Here is a 15128-nt window from a genome sequence, read left to right on the forward strand (position 1 = left end):
CACACACACAAACAAATATATACGTGAAGACTGGCAAAAACCACAGAACTTATTTTTCTTAGTGTATATACTAGAACTTCTATATTCAAATGGTAATTCTTTAAAATAGTTATTTTGGAAGGGCATCACTTACTTCAATAACATTATTGATGCTTACAACTTCTACAGAATGTTTTCTGTGAATCTTCCGAGCTACTTTATGTTTTATAAAATGACTACTTTTATTACTTGAGAGCCACACATGGTTTTGAAACCAGAAGGGGCTTTTTTTCCAGTTTCGTTGCTTTCCACATTTCCATTCAATTTAAATAAATTTTGGCTTTTTAAAAATATATTAAATCCATACAAGATAAAATATCAGCAAAAATAAAAATATTCTTATCCAATCCCAGGTTGTAATTTTCCTAGACTACTAATTGCTCTTTTCAGTACTCTAGTTTCTCCTTAGTCATTTGGGATTAAAATATGACTAATGTGTTTTCTTTTGTCTCTTTATTGTCCTTAAATCAATTTCTGAACTCCTTAAATCTGTGGAACCCAACTATTTCCCTTATTTTCATAAATGCTACCAACATTCAGGCTTTATTACCTGTTACATTATAATTGGTTTATTTCCCCAAACTCTAGCCTCCACTTCATTTCAATTCTTAAATCTTTCACATTGTAACTTGAAGGCTAAGGAATGTGCACCTTGTCTAGTTTATAACTATAGGTTGCCCTTGACTCATAATTTGGTGGGGCTTCCATAGGGTTGGTATGTGGTCATAACAGGAGATAACTAGTTCTTTCTCCCTAGGATGACAAGATGACCACAGTTCTCTTAAAACATTGTAGATACATGTAGGAGCATAAGTGTATGTAAGCTGGTCATGTCTAAATATATATTTACTTAAGAAAGATTATATATATTCTTTACTTTTTAAAAATGCAGCTTAGAATTTAAAACAGCAACATGACTTTGTTCCAGGCTAGAATCTGAAAGCTCTGCTAGAACAAATGTCAGGCAAAAGAAGTGACGCTGGTTGCTTATTTTGTCTGGGGTAATATCAAACACTTGTTGGAGCTATGTAACGAAATTCTGTAAGTGAGAAGTGGAGGAGGCATTCCAAAATAAAGAGCATGACTATGACCATCTACCTCTCTTAATATGCTTTTAAAAATATATGTTCTAAACAATAGTCTAACATAGGTTTTTCTAAAGCTATGTTAAAATTCATGATTTCAAAAATTATTGCTACTAAAAATTTCATCAACTACAGCTGAATTCACCGTTAATCTTGGCAATAATCACACAAATTAACGATAAATGCTATATGCATTTTAACTTTCTTTTCCTTTCCGCATTTTTAATTTCTGGAAGCAGGGCCATTTGACTTTAACACTTTATTGGCAAGAGCATACACTTACTTGCTCAAGAGAAACCTGTGCTATTTTGATTTTGTATCTCATTGAAAACTATTAAGAAGACAAATTCAAAGGCCTACCTGTTCATAAAGTGCATGACCCCTGTTCTTTTGTTTCTAAGCCAGTGCAGTGGTGTACATAATTATCTGCTGACTGGGATCCCATATTGAATCTCTCTTGCTTGTGAAGCATTTACTTTGCCTCTTGGAATTATTATTCCTAGTCTTCTTCAGGCATATTCTCTTATTCTTCACAGTTTTGTGAAATTAAACCTGAAGTGTTTGATCATGATTTCTTCAGAAATGAAAATATTTTGAGCACAGTTAGAGAGATCCTTAGCTGATATCTACTGAGATGGCTGACAGTACTCCTTCATCACTGGGACATTGTCCCAGGAAGAGAGAATTAAAAAAAAAAAAAAAAAAAAAAAAAAAAAAAAAAAAAAAAGGATTGGAAGAATGGGCTGAAATGCTTTTCTTTTACCTTGCCCTTTTGTTAATAATTATCAGCTATTGGTTTTCCATTTTTAACTGCCACTTGACATGGCAAGACAGAAAAAGAGATTTACAGAAAAAAAATGTTATTTCATGGTTATTACTATTCCTTAATTTGTCACTTATTTCTTTGGCAAATAAATATTATTAATATTGGCTGGTATTTTTTTGAGTTCTTACTATGTACTAAGAGCTGTCTCATAGATAAAGCAACTCATTTAATCCTTAAGACAACTCAATGAGTAAAATATGTTATTACCTCTACTTTATGGTGATAAAACTGAGGCATTGAGAGATTAAAAACCTTGTTTTTCTTATTGCCTAGCACTTAGCAAGGGTTCATAATATATAATTTCACTGAAAGAATAAATGAATGGGTAAGTGAAAATCATGTTCTCTAGAGTTAATTTAAGGAGCAATCATTAATACACATGGATTTCCAATATGTATTTCTTATACCATTTCACTAAATACTGGAAGAAATCTTTTATCAGGATATTTAGAATTTCTGAGCTTTCTCTTTTCTGTGTTGGTTTGATTTCTCTTCTCTTGAGTCTTCCACATACTGATAAACTTATTTTGCCTTCATGTTATTTTGCTTAAACTCATTCCATACAAGAATGGTTATCCCCTTTTGTTCAGGATTAATATTTTCAAGGTTTGCTTCTGTTCTTATCTCAAGATTGCCTTAAGTATGGGATTTTTATCAAGTACTTGGCTGAGTGACTTTTGCATCTTTCCAATAAGTACACCAAAAGATTTCTATAGTTATTACCAGGCGTCATCTCACTTACTATGTATGTGATATTATGTCTAGAGCCTTCCTCTATTTGAAGAATCTGTATTCCCCAACTGGCAGCCTCACCACTGTGTCCTAGCCTTCTTCATGTTGCATGGGTTGTTACAGAAGGTATATTATAAATGAGTACATTTTGAAGGGAGTAAACTGCAAATCCTTGGACCAAGAATGTACAGTTATACTTCATGAGTAATATCACTAGAAAGCAGAACAAAATTCAGTGATTTGAAGTATAGTATTGGAATACTGAATGGGTTATAAAATTCATTTTTTAAATCACTCATGTATTCAAATAGCCATGGAGAACATGCTGCATGTCAGAAAAAGCTTAGTCATGAGAAACATAAGGAGTGTGTGTGTATGTATATGTTTTCTGTGTGTGTGAAGAGCTCACAAAATTAAGCAACTATTACATTACAAGAAAGTTTATTGTACTGAAAGAAAGATATTATTGCCATCCTCTTTCTCAATAAATTCAGGAGATAGTTTTGAGTTACTACTATGTATAAGCTAGTAGGAGGTAAAGATAAAGAAACAGGTATAAGAATATGAATTTAAATGAAAAATTATGTTTTAATGGCATGAATTAGAGATTGTTAATTTGTAAGTGTTGTCTATATATTTGCTATTTTTTATAATTACCACTTCAATTTTTTCACCTACTTTCTACTATCTTGGTTCACTTTCCTTAGTCTTTAATTAAAACCATAACAATTCCTTAGCAAAGGTCTTTTGATGGTAAATTCTCAAAGTTTTGTGTTGATATTCATGAATAATTGTTTTGCTCTGTATTCAGTCCTAGGCTGACAATTTTACACTTTTGAACTTGGAAAATGTTATTCATTATTATTGTTGGCACTCATGCTGCCATATTAATTTTTTATTTTATAAGTGATTATGGTAGTAATATTTGAAAAAAATATTTAAGACAGAATATCAAGAGAAAGAGCCAGTAAGATATTTTACACCTAACAATGAAACTAGTAATATAGCATTGAAATAAATGAAACAAACATTGAGAGAAATATAAAGAGAAATAAACATGTATCAATTCAGAATTGAAAATTGTAATGTACTATTATCAGTACTATTATCAATAATTGGCAGAATATGCAAAAAATGCCAGGAAATATGGATATTTTGAACAATAAGACTCACAAAGTAATAGAGGTTGATTTATGTATCAATTCATCTATATTATTCCTGCATGCAAATGTGTGATAAATATTTACTTAAGTGCTCCTTGAATATTTCCCAAATTTGACCATATATTATCCATGTAAAATGTTTCAAGTAACTCAAATTTTGTTCCCAAATGCTGAAAAACTAGCAAGTACTAGCCAAAAGAATAAAAAATGTTAGCAAGGAGTAAATTTGCCTCTAAGTGACTCATATTAGAAAAAGCCCTCAAAATTGAAATAATAGTATTTTAAACTGAATGATACTGAAAATATACATAAAACTTGTAAGTAGAGACATAACTACTTAAATGGAGAAGGAATAAAACTGATAATTAATAGCTTAGAATACATTTTAAGCTATAAGAAAAAGAACATCAATGACCATTAAATTTAAAATGAAGAGGATGGTAACACATAAAAGCAGAAATTAATTAAAAAACATGCAAAGACTTGTTAACAAAGAGACATTTGATTATGCAAACATCTAATAAGAATGATACACATAGTAAAATTGATATAAAATATGGAAGACACAAATACATTTAACAAACTATAGATATTTCAATGTAAAAATGCCAAATGATATAAAATAATTTTATGCTTATAAATTGAAAAATGTGGGAATAAGGGAGGAGACCTTCCCTCACACTGTCTTATGCCCAATTTCTGCCTCCAAAGAAAGAAGAAGCAAAAACTAAAAGGCAGAAATGAAATCCACAGGCATACAGCTCGGCGCCACACCCTGCGCCTGGTAGTTAAAGATTGACCCATGACATAATCGGTTATGCTATCTATAGGTTACCGACATTGTATGGAAAAGCACCGTGAAAATCTCTGTCCTGTTCTGTTCCATTCTAATTACCAGTGCTCACAGCCCCAGTGATGTACCCCCTGCTTGCTCAATCGATCATGACCCTCTCATGTGGACCCCCTTAGAGTTGTAAGCCCTTAAGAGGGACAGGAATTGCTCATTCAGGGAGCTCAGTTTTTGAGACGTGAGTCTTGCTGATGCTTCTGGCTGAATAAAGCCTTTCCTTCTTTAACTTGGTGTCTGAGGGATTCCGTCTGCAACTCGTCCTGATACATTTCTTGGTTCCCTGACAGGGAAGCGAGGTGATTAACAGAGGATTGAGGCAGCCCCCTTAGGCAGCTTAGGCCTGCCCTGGGAAGCATCCCTGCAGGGGACTCTGGCCAGCTCGAACGACATGGATCCTAAGAGTGCTCCTGGGTAGGCAATTGCCCTGGTGGAACACCTTGCCAGAGTAGCACATGACAGGCCCCCATGGAGGATCAATGCAGTGGCTGAACACTGGGAAGAAACTGGCACTTGGAGTCTAGACATCTGAAACTTGGAAAAACTGGTCTTTGGAACTTGCCCACTCCATTTGAGTGGAAGCGTGGTCTGATTACCCATGATGTGCCTGTACCGGCATTTTGGTTTTTGTTTTTGACTTGACTTGGATTGCTTGATACTTTGGTTTTGCTTTTGACCTGGCTTGGATTTCTTGATACTCTGATTTTGGTTTTGATTCTGGTTTGGTGTAAACTATAAAAGTGTATGTGTGCCCTCTTTACCCGTTCTTTGTTTTGTGGTGTGCGTGTGGTGTGGGTGTGGTGTTTTGTCTCAAGGAAATATGGGTCAGGCACAAACTAAGCCCAACCCACTAGGAACTAAGTTAAAAATTTTCAAAAGGGGATTTAAGGGAGACTATGGAGTTGCTATGACTCCAGGAAAACTTAGAACTTTGTGTGAGATACACTGGCCAGCATTAGAGGTGTGCTGGCCATCAGAAAGAAGCCTATACAGGTCCCTTGTCTCGAAGGTATGGCACAGGGTAACCTGTAAACCAGAGCACCCAGATCAGTTCCCATATACAGATTTTTGGTTACAGCTGGTTTTAGATCCCCCACAGAGGTTAAGAGGACAGGCAGCGCAGTACTAATGGCAAAGGGACAGTTAGTTAAGGAAAGTTCTCACTCCATCTGCCAAGGGAAGTCAGCACCAAAAGTCCTGTCTGACCCAACACCAGAATAATCAAGGCAGGAATTGGTACCAGCAGTAACCCCTCCTTATCGAGAGGAAGGGCTCCCCATTCCTGAGCCCACAGCACCTACAACTCCACCTCCACCAGACATCCACACTCCCAGATAAAAGAGGAAGTGAAGCAATGGTAGAAACTCCTGTCTTGACAGCTTGCTTATGGCCCAAGACTGGAATCCAAATGCCCCTGAGAGAGCAGCGATATACTGGGGTAGATGGGGAGGGACATATGGTAGAAAGGCATGCCTTTGTGTATCAACCTTTAACCTCTGCTGACCTCCTCAATTGGAAAAATAATACTCCATCTTACACCAAAAAGCCTCAAGCTTTAATTGACTTGCTCCAAACTATTATATAGACTCATAATCCTACTTGGGATGATTGCCACCAACTGTTCATGTACTTCTTTAAAGCAGTTGAAACATGAAGGGTGCTCCAGGTGATGACTAAGTGACTAGAGGAGCACTTCGCAGCTAATTACCAAAACCCTCAAGAATATATAAGAATTCAGCTGCCAGGAACAGACCCCCAGTGGGACCTGAATGAGGGACCAGACATGGAGAAGCTAAAACGGTACTGTGAGACATTAATAGAAGGCTTAAAGAAAGGGGCTGAAAAGGCTACAAATGTAAATAAGGTCTCTGAGGTCTTCCAAGGAAAAGAGGCGAGTCCAGCGCAATTCTATGAAAGATCATGTGAGGTTTACCTTATGTACACTCCTTTTGATCCAGATAGCCCTGAAAATCAGGGCATGATTAACATGGCCTTAGTTAGTCAAAGAGCAGAAGATATTAGGAGAAAATTGCAGAAACAGCTGGGTTTGCAGGTGTACCTCGCAGTTACTGGAAATAGCCAATCAAGTGTTCGTGAATAGAGATGCAACAAGCCTCAGAGAAAGCCATAAGGAAGGCAAATGCCAGACCAGGCGAAATGCCGACTTACTGGCCGCAGCCATTAGGGGAATTCCCCTGAAAGGAGAGGGAAAGGGGAGGTTCCGAGAAGAATGCCCAGTCTAATTGCCCACTCTTGCAACATAACCAATGTGCCTATTGTAAAATAATAGGACATTGGAAAGATAAGTGTCCCCAACTGAAGGAAAAGCAAAGTGATTCAGAACAAAAGACCTCAGATAAAGATGAGGGAGCTTTGTTCAATCTGGCGGAAAGGCTATTGGACTGAAGGGGATCGGACTGAAGCACTCCCAAGGAGCCCAGGTCAGGATTACAACTAGGGGCAAGGACATTAAGTTTTTGGTTGATACTGGTGCTGAACATTCAATAGTGACCACCCTAGTTGCCCCCTTATCCAAGAAAAACATTGATATAATTGGAGCAACAGGAGTTTCCACTAAGCAGGCTTTCTGTCTACCATGGATTTGCTCGGTGGTGAGACATGAAATAGTTCACCAATTCTTGTACATGCCTGACTGTCCCTTGCCCTTGCTGGGAAGAGACTTGCTTAGCAAGTTGTGAGCCACCATCTCCTTTAAAAAACAGGGCTCTTTACAGCTAAAGTTACCACGAACAGGAGTTATCGTGGCCTTTACAGTCCCCTGGGAAGAAGAATGGAGACTTTTTTTAACCGAGTCAGGCCAAGAGATAAAACCAGCTCTAGCTAAGTGATGGCCCCAAATATGGGCAGGGGATAATCCTACAGGACTGGCGGTCAACCAAACCCCTGTACTCATAGAAGTTAAGCCTGGGGCCCAACAAATTAGACAAAAGTAGTATCCGGTTCCCAGAGAAGCTCTCGAAGCAATCCAGGTTCATCTCAGGTGCTTGAAAGCCTTTGGAATTATAGTTCCTTGCCAGTCTCCATGGAACATCCCCCTCCTGCCTGTCCCCAAGCTAGGGACCAAGGACTACCGGCCAGTACAGGACTTGTGCTTGGTCAACCAAGCTACAGTGACTCTGCACCCAACAGTTCCTAACCCTTACATATTGTTAGGGCTACTGCCAGCTGAGGACAGCTGGTTTACCTGTCTGGACTTAAAAGATGCCTTCTTTAGCATCAGAATAGCTCCTAAGAGTGAGAAGCTGTTTGTCATTCAGTGGCAAGATCCGGAGTCAGGAGTCACCACTCAGTACACTTGGACCCGGTTCCCCAAGGGTTCAAGAACTCCCCTACTATCTTAAGGGAGGCCCTGGCTCGAGACCTGCAAAAGTTTCCTGCTAAAGACCTAGACTGTGTCTTGCTCCTGTACATGGACAATCTTCTGCTGGGACACTCCACGGCAGTAGGGTGTGCAAAAGGGATGGATGCCTTGCTTTGGCACCTGGAGGATTGTGGGTATAAAGTGTCCAAGAAGAAAGCTCAGATCTGAAGATAGCAGGTATGCTATCCGGGATTCACTATTCGGAAAGGGGAACGCAGCCTTGGGTCAGAAAGAAAGCAGGTCATCTGCAGCCTGCCGGAACCTAAAACCAGAAGGCAAGTAAAGGAATTCCTAGGAGCTATGGAGTTTTGCAGATTATGGATTCCAAACTTTGCAGTACTAGCCAAACCTTTGCACAAAGGGGTGCAACCAGGAGCCTTTTGAATGGGGCCTCTACAACAGCAAGCCTTTATAAATTAAAGAAAAACTTATGTAGGCCCCAGCCCTAAGACTACCAGATTTGACAAAGCCCTTTACACTCTGTGTGTCAGAAAGAGAAAAAATGGCAGTTGGAGTTTTAACCCAGACTGTGGGGCCTTGGCCAAGTTTAGTGGCCTATCTCTCAAAACAACTAGACGGGGTTTCCAAAGGCTGGCCCCTGTGTCTAAGGGACCTGGCAGCAATGGCCTTGTTAGCACAAGAAGCAGATAAACTAACCCTTGGGCAAAACCTGAAAATAAAGGCCCCCATGATGTAGTAACCTTGATGAATACCAAAGGACATCATTGGCTAACAAATGCTAGATTAACCAAGTACCAAAGCCTGCTATGTGAAAATCCCCATATAACCATTGAAGTCTGTAACACCCTAAATCCCGCCACCCTGCTTCCAGTATCAGAGAGTCTGGTCGAGCATAACTGTGTAGAGGTGTTGGACTCAGTTTATTCTAGCAGACCTGACTTTCAGGACCAGCCATGGGCACCAGTAGACTGGGAGTATAAATAGATGGGAGCAGCTTCATCAACCCACAAGGAGAAAGATGTGCAGGATATACGGTGGTAACTTTGGATGCTGTCATTGAAGCCAAACCGTTGCCATAGGGCACTTCAGCCCAGAAGGCTGAGCTCATTGCCTTAACTCGGGCTCCAGAACTCAGTGAAGGTAAGACTGTAAACATCTACAGTGACTCTTGATATGTCTTTCTAACCCTCCAAGTGCGTGGAGCATTATATAAGGAAAAGGGGGAAAAACTCTGGGGGAAAGGACATAAAATACCAACAAGAAATTCTACAATTATTAGCGGTAGCGTGGAAACCTCAGAAGGTGGCGGTCACGCACTGCAGAGGACACCAGCGAACGTCCACCTCAGTGGCCTTAGGAAACTCTCAAGCTGATTCAGAAGCTCAAAAAGCAGCATCTACCCCTTACTGGGCATCGGTAGCAGCCCCCGTACTCCCTCACACACCTAACCTGGTACCTACCTATTCAAAGGAAGAAAAATATTTTTTCCACCCAGAAGGGGGGCAAGTAATAAAAGGAGGATGGATCAGACTGCCAGATGGGAGGATAGCTGTGCCGCAGTTGCTGGGATCCACAATCATATTGGCCATGCACGAAACCACTCATCTAGGTCAAGAGTCATTTGAAAAGTTGTTAGGCCAGTACTTGTACATCTCACACTTGCCAGCCCATGCCAAAGTAGTAGCACAACAGTGTGTAACTTGCAGACAGCACAATGCAAGACAAGGCCCCACTGTTCTGCCCAACATACAAGCTTATGGAACGGCTCCTTTTGAGGATTTTCAGGTGGATTTCACAGACACCCCAAAATGTGGAGGTCACAAGTATTTGCTGGTTCTTGTGTCTACTCACTCTGGGTGGGTGGAGGCTTATCCAACACGAACTGAAAAGGCCTACGAGGTAACGCTTGTGCATCTTCGAGATCTTATTTCTAGGTTTGGACTGCCCTTACGAATCGTCTGAGATAACAGATCAGCGTTCGTGGCTGACTTACTACAGAAGACAGCAAAGGCATTATGAATCACTTGGAAGCTACATGCCACCTACCGACCTGAGAGTTCTGGAAAGGTGGAGTGAATGAATCAGATTATCAAAAATAGTTTTGGGAAAGTATGTCAGGAAACAGGATTAAAGTGGATACAGGCCCTTCCTATGGTATTGTTTAAAATTAGATGCACTCCTTCTAAGTAAACAGGATACTCTGCTTATGAAATACTGTATCATAGGCCTCCTCCTATACCACCGGGGCTTCCAGGCATTCCCTGAGAGTTAGGTGAAATTGAATTACAGCAACACCTATAGGCTTTAGGAAAAATTACAGAAACAATCTCAACTTGGGTAAATGAAAGGTATCCCATCAGCTTATTCTCCCCAGTTCATGCTTTCTCTCCAGGTGATCCCGTGTGGATCAAGGACTGGAACATAGCCCCTTTGCGGCCACGGTGGAAAGAACCTCAGACTGTCATCCTGACCACCCCAACGACTGTAAAGGTAGAAGGAATCCCAGCCTAGATCCACCACAGCCATGTGAAACCTGCAGCCGATGAAACCCGGGAGGCAAAACCCAGCCCGGACAACCCCTGCAAAGTGACTCTGAGGAGGATGACCAGCCCTGCTCCAGTCACACCTGGAAGCTGACTGGTCTACGCACGGCCGAAGCATGAGGAGAATCATTAGGAGACTCATTTTCCTTATAATTTGGACTTGTATAGTAAAAACTTCCACTGATTTTCCCCACATGGATGACTGATCTCAGTGTATACATCAGGTTACCGAGTTAGGGCAACAAATTAAAATAATCTTTCTGTTCTATAATTACTATGAATGCCTAGGAAGTTTAAAAGGAACATGTTTATATAGTGACACTCAGTACAAGGTATGTAGCCCAGGAAACGATCGGCCAGATGTGTGTTATGACCCCTCTGAGCCTCCCATGTCCACAGTTTTTGAAATAAGATCAAGGACTGAAGACTGGTGGGGACTCATAAATGATACAAGTAAAGTATTAGCCAGAACAGAAGAAAAAGTGGTGCCCAAACATATAATCTTGAAATTTAATGTCTGTGATGTCATTAATAGCAATAGGAAGGGGATGTGGCTCTTTTAATTGGGAAAAAGTCTATATGACCGAAAATAAGTACACTTGTCATGAATTAGGACTGTGTGGAAACGAATGTGGATACTGGCCTTATGTCATTTGGGCCAATTGGATAAAAAATGAAAATAATCCAGTTCACCTTAAGAAAAGAAAAAACGACCCTTCCTGTACTAAGGGACAATGTAACCCCTTAGAGCTAGTGATAACCAATCCTTTTGATCCTCGCTGGAAAAAAAGTAGAGCGTGTGACCTTAGGAATCAATGGGGCCGGACTGGATCCTTGAGTAAATATCTTAGTTCTAGGAGAAGTTTACAAATGCTCTCCTGAGCCAGTGTGTCAAACTTTCTATGATGAACCAAATGTACCAGTACCAAAAATTCCAGGAAAAACAAGAAATTTGTTTTTGCAGTTAACCGAGCATGTAGCCCAGTCTCTCAATGTCACTTCATGTTAAGTATGTGCAGGGACTGTAATGGGAGATCAATGGCCATGGGAAGCCTGAAAATTAGTACCTACAGACCCAGTTCCTGATGAATTCTCGGCTCAAAAGAATCACCCTGATAATTTCTGGATCCTGAAAGCCTGAATTACAGGACAATATTATATAACTAGAGAAGAAAAAGAATTAACTCACCCCATAGGGTGACTTAGTTGTCTGGGATAGAAACCATATAATGGTACCACAAAAGCAGTCACTTGGTGGGGTTCAAATCACACAGAGAGAAATCCATTTAGTAAATTCCCAAAGTTTCAAACTGTGTGGACCCACCCAGAGTCCCACTTGGGCTGGACAACCCCCACTGGATTATACTGGATATGTGGGCATAGAGATTACACCAAATTACGTGACCAGTGGGCAGTTATTGTGTGTTATTGTTGTGTTATATTGTTATAGTTGTGTTTGTTATTGGCACTATTAAACCATTTTTCTTCCTACTGCCCATAAAAACACGTGAACTCCTGGGCTTCCCTGTCTATGCTTCCCGAAAAAAGAGAAGCATAGCTATAGGAAATTGGAAAGATGATGGATAGCCCCCTGAGAGAATCATACAATATTATGGGCCTGCTACTTGGGCACAAGACGGCTTGTGGGGCTACCAGACTCTCATTTACATGGTCAATCAAATCATATGGTTACAAGCTGTCTTAGAACTAATCACTAATAAAACAGTCAGAGCCTTGACTATTCTGGACTGGCAAGAAACTCAGATGAGAAATGCTATCTATCAAAACAGATTGGCTCTCAACTACTTGCTAGCAGTTGAAGGAGGGGTCTGTGGGAAATTTAACCTTACTAATTGCTGTCTACAGATAGATGTTCAAAGGCAAGTAGTTGAAGACATAGTTAGAGATATGACAAAACTGGCACATGTGCCTGTGCAAGGGTGGCATGGGTTTGATCCATGATCATGTTTGGAAAATGGTTCCCAGCACTAGGAGATTTAAAACTCTTATAATGGGAGTTATAATAGTAATGGGAACCTGTTTACTACTCCGTTGTTTGCTTCTTCAAATGATAAAAAGCTTCATCGCTACCTTAGTTCACCAAAATGCTTCAGCACCCGTATACTATATAAATCACTATTGATCTGTTTTGTAAGAAGACATGAGTAATGAGAATGAACGTGAGAACTCCCACTAATGAGTGAAGTTCTCAAAGGGGGAGAATAAGGGAGGAGACCACCCTTCATATTGTCTTATGCCCAATTTCTGCCTCCAGAGAAAGAAGAAGTAAAAACTAAAAGGCAGAAGTGAAATCCACAGGCAGACAGCCCAGTGCCACGTCCTGGGCCTGGTAGGTTAAAGATCGACCCCTGACCTAATCGGTTATGTTATCTATAGATTACAGACCTTGTATAGAAAAGCACTGTTAAAATCTCTATCCTGTTCTGTTCCGTTCTAATTACCGGTGCATGCAAGCCCCATTCACGTACCCCCTGCTTGCTCAATCGATCACGACTCCCTCACACGGACCTCCTTAGAGTTGTAAGCCCTTAAGAGGGACAGGAATTGCTCACTCGGAGAGCTTGGTTTTTGAGACATGAGTCTTGCCAATGCTCCTGGCTGAATAAAGCCCTTCCTTCTTTAACTTGGTATCTGAGGGGTTTTGTCTGCAGCTTGTTCTGCTACAGATAAATTTCTATAAACACTATAGCAAGATCTATAATTAAAAAGTAATAGTTGAACATTTCTCAAAACAAACAAGCAATAGACCTCAAGATCTGATATACTCACAGAGAAGTTCTCCTGAAATGTTAAAGGAAAACTTAGATTGTTGTGGAATATAATGTTCTCAGGAGCGAGAAAGAAGGATTTCTTAAACAGAGTTTACCAAAAGGGCAAAGATTGATGGATTCACATAAGCTCTATTTAAGATTCTTTCTTCCTCATGCCTATAATCCCAGCACTTTGGGAGGCCGAGGCAGGCAGATCACGAGGTCAGGAGGCAGAGACCACGGAGAAACCCCGTCTCTACTAAAAAATACAAAATTTAGCTGGGTGCAGTAGCTGGCACTTGTAGTCCCAGCTACTTGGGAGGCTGAGGCAGGAGAATGGCATGAACCAGGGAGGCGGCGCTTGCAGTGAGCCGAGATCGCACCACTGCACTCCAATCTGGGCAACAAAGCGAGACTCTGTCTCAAAAAAAGAAAAAAAAAAAAAATCCCCAAAAAACCAAGATTATTTTTTCATCAAACTATACCACCGAAAGAACAGAAAACAAATCACAGCATGGGGGATAATATTTTCAACACTTTAATCTTATAAAAAACTAGTGCTCAGAATACAGTTTAAGAACTCTGAAGCAGGCCGGGCGCGGTGGCTCAAGCCTGTAATCCCAGCACTTTGGGAGGCCGAGATGGGTGGATCACGAGGTCAGGAGATCGAGACCATCCTGGCTAACACGGTGAAACCCCATCTCTACTAAAAATACAAAAAAATTAGCCGGGCGTGGTGGCAGGCGCCTGTAGTCCCTGCTACTCGGGAGGCTGAGGCAGGAGAATGGCGTGAACCCAGGAGGCGGAGCTTGCAGTGAGCCGAGATAGTGCCACTGCACTCCAGCCTGGGCGACAGAGCAAGACTCCGCCTCAAAAAAAAAAAAAAAAAAAGAACTCTGAAGCAGAAACCACCCGTAGGGGCCTGTTGGCTCCCCCAAAACATGGACATAGAGGAAAATCTTCAGGTTTTTCAAGGGAAATTTTAGGCACTGAGCTGGCCCTGAGAAGTAAATGAGCAATTTGATAAGCAAGAGGTAGCTTAAAACAATAGCCAAAGAAGTTAGTCATGTAAGGTTTGATTTCATACAGAAACGAAAGATAATATCTTAACATATGTCCCTGAGTTGTTTTTCAGAAACTTAGACCACTTACCGAAAAGGAATCCTCTAGCACATAAGACTTCAGACAGGGGACAGCTGAGGAGTAAATTCTGGCAACCGTTCTTCATTCTAAATTTATTCCTGAGGAGCCAGGAGGAAATCAAACCCACAGGCCAGGCCTAATATTCCTTTTGACTGACCCCAAGTGTTTAGACAAAGCTTTCCTTCCTTAACCAATTGCAGATCAAGAAGTCTTTTAGTCCACCTCTGGCCTGCCTTTTTAGGCCAAACCAATGTATTACTTCCATATATTGATATAAGATTTTGCCTGCAACATCCTTTTCCCTGAAATGTACTCCTGTCTTTAAAAACCCTTGCTTGTAAGCCATTGGAGAGGTCAAGTCTGAAACATGAGCTGCCTGATTCTACTCGCTTGGCACCCTGCAAATCAACACACTCATTTCTCCTGCTGCAAAACCTTAGTATGGATGTTTTGTCTTATTACACTGGGCGAACAGACCCTAGTTTGATGCAGTAACACTAAAAATTATTAGTGGATGAATACAGCCAACATTAGTTTCTCACTCACACTGCATACCTGTCACAAGTGGGCTGTATCTCTGCTTTGTGGTCTCACTTAGGAGACTAGGCTCCTGAAGCCAACCTGTCTGAAACATTA

At 40.6% G+C, this 15128-nt stretch overlaps 1 long non-coding RNA gene across 1 annotated transcript in view; it reads right to left on the minus strand.

Moving 5' to 3' along the window:
- The window catches only part of LOC119627523 (uncharacterized), a 75543-nt gene extending 60717 nt beyond the window's left edge, over positions 1-14826 (minus strand). Inside the window, exon 1 of the long non-coding RNA XR_005243700.2 lies at positions 14502-14826. This is a non-coding gene — a long non-coding RNA (uncharacterized lncRNA). The remainder of the gene's footprint in view (positions 1-14501) is intronic.
- Positions 14827-15128: the final 302 nt, after the last annotated feature.

The sequence above is a fragment of the Chlorocebus sabaeus genome, chromosome 3 (assembly GCF_047675955.1).
Source record: "Chlorocebus sabaeus isolate Y175 chromosome 3, mChlSab1.0.hap1, whole genome shotgun sequence".
NCBI lineage: Eukaryota > Metazoa > Chordata > Mammalia > Primates > Cercopithecidae > Chlorocebus > Chlorocebus sabaeus.